The 2500-nt window shown below is 51.9% G+C and overlaps 1 non-coding gene across 1 annotated transcript; it reads right to left on the minus strand.

Moving 5' to 3' along the window:
• Positions 1-417: 417 nt before the first annotated feature.
• On the minus strand, positions 418-536 carry LOC143603421 (5S ribosomal RNA). Its single transcript, XR_013148062.1, has one exon. It is a non-coding gene; the product is annotated as a 5S ribosomal RNA (ribosomal RNA).
• Positions 537-2500: the final 1964 nt, after the last annotated feature.

The following is a 2500-nucleotide window of genomic DNA, read 5'->3' on the forward strand; positions in this document are numbered from 1 at the left end:
AACCGAGGCATAACTCCAACCCAAGTACTTGTCCCACCCAATTCAAAAAACTCCAACCCCATGTTCAACTCCAATCCAACAGAGGCATTAACTCTCTAACCCGAGTACTTGTCCAACTAAAACAAAACCAACCCAATTCTCCCACCCTGAACCTAATAAGGCAAAGAGGCTGTATATATATTACACACATGAAATTCGTACGAGTGTTGTCAGTGTTGGCGCGGCACCAAGCTTAAACTCATACAGTCCAACTACGAGCCCGAGGCTGGCCGTATGTAAATCATACAAGTGTTGGCGCGGCACCAAGTTGAAATGGCACGTGTCTTGAACTTTTGCGAGAAAGTTGGAAATGCACAAAACAACTCAACCCAAACATGGCACCAAGTCATGCACAAAAACATAAAAGTATCAAAAAAAGGGTTGCAACACGAGGACTTCCCAGGGGGTCACCCATCCTAGTACTACTCTCGCCCAAGCACGCTTAACTGCGGAGTTCTGATGGGATCCGGTGCATTAGTGCTGGTATGATCGCAACCGAAATAGAAGCATTAGCTTATTCATTTATACATTTCCCAAAAGGTAAAAAAATAAAAGAATCAAGACTTCCCAGTGGGGTCACCCATCCTAGTACTACTCTAGACGAAGCACGCTTAACTGTGAAGTTCTGTGGATACGAGGCACAAGTAGCTGCAATGCTATGAATGTGTATATCCACCATGATTATATTGTTTTATACAATCACCACATGACATTTAGCAAACTGGCCTGTAATCCTGGCACTTTACCCGATAAGCTGGTCATAAAGTTTCCTCTCATGTTCGCAAGTCACGTCGCCCGATAACCTGGCCACAATGACTTGCAAAACCAAAGCTGGCCGGTAAACCTGGCACGTTACCCGATAAATGCACGGCACGTTGCCGGTAACCTGGGCACGTTGCCCGGTAAGGTTAGCACGTTACCCGATAAAATGTCGGCGTTGCCCGGTAAATTATCCACGTTGCCCGGCAAACCTGGCCCGCTGCCCGGTAAGGTTAGCACGCTGTTCGACAAACCTGTTACGGTCCATCGGCTTCGGGTTAACCCGAAGACATGATGTCATGATTCCATACCCGTTAACGTCGACCCATTCTGTAAAAAAACCTGGAACGTTGATGTCGAGCGAGCCCGGTCCGCATTCGGGTCCGAGCACGACACGGATCTACGTTTTAAACACATGACTGACTAACGATCGTGACCGACTAACGATTCCATAACACACCACCTATACCCATGATAATGCTTCCCCGCTACAAGTCCCATTTTCGTGAAACTTGTGGTGACGTCGAGGGCCCGAGCACGACACGGTCAACGTGTTGACCCGAAAACATGAGGTTACCAACCCCGACCCCATAAACCGCTCATAAAGTTTCCTCTCATGTCCCGGACGCAACGCCTCGTGTCATTAAAGCGGAGTTGCCCAAAACAGGCCCACGGGCCCACCAAGCCCGGCCCGCGGGCCCTTCACGACACGAAAGGGGGTTCATTTCTCTTGGACAGTCATATCTCATGGTCACGAGTACCCTCACAGAGCCTCGTGTCGATCCAACCCCGTTTGGACACCTTGCCCCCACCAAAGGCCTTACGGACCAACCGGGCCCACCAAGCGGCCCGTCCCGACCCGAAAACCAAAATTTTTTTTTTGGGAAACTCATATTTCAATGTCCCGATGCCCCACGCCAAATTTCGTGTCAATCCGACCTCGTTTGGTAGGGTTTTCAAAAATTATGATTCCTCAAAAATTTAATATCTGTTCCTGTCACTATGCTAATTGTTCAGAATGCATATATAGGGAAGGGGTGGGTGTTGAGCGCCCATGCCTGGGCAAAGTTGGCTACCAAGCTAAAATATGGAGGTTCAACGTATGAGAAACCAAAGCCCCTCCCCCATGTTGCATACGAAGCTTGCCCAACGACTTGGTTTCTTGCACAACGACCCGAGTATACTGCCCCAAAGTTGCACGCCCATGGCCAGGCCAAGGCATGCCAAGGCGCCCATGGGCAAGCCAAAGGCATGCCTAGGCACGGCCAAAGCAAGCCAAAGGCACGGCCAAGGCAAGCCAAAGGCATGCCAAGGCAAGCCAAAGGCACGTCTAGGGCATGCCAAGGCACGCCCATGGTCAGGCCAAGGCTTGCCAAGGCACGCCCATGGCCAGCCCAAGGCATGCCAAGGCGCCCATGGGCAAGCCAAAGGCATGCCAAGGCACGCCCATGGGCAAGCCAACGGCATGCCAAGGCGCCCATGGCCAGGCCAAGGCACGTCCAAGGCATGCCAAAGCTCGGCCAAGGCAAGCCAAAGGCATGCCTAGGCACGCCCATGGCCAGGCCAAGGCATGCCAAGGCGCCCATGGGCAAGCAAAAGGCACGGCCAAGGCATGCCAATGCGCCCATGGGCAAGCCAAAGGCATGCCTAGGCACGGCCAAGGCAAGCCAAAGGCATGCCAAGGCAAGCCAAAGGCACGTCT

This window comes from Bidens hawaiensis, unplaced genomic scaffold (genome assembly GCF_021521415.1).
Source record: "Bidens hawaiensis isolate Kalapana, Puna unplaced genomic scaffold, B.hawaiensis_p1.1 tig00061544_1, whole genome shotgun sequence".
NCBI classification, from domain to species: Eukaryota; Viridiplantae; Streptophyta; class Magnoliopsida; order Asterales; family Asteraceae; genus Bidens; species Bidens hawaiensis.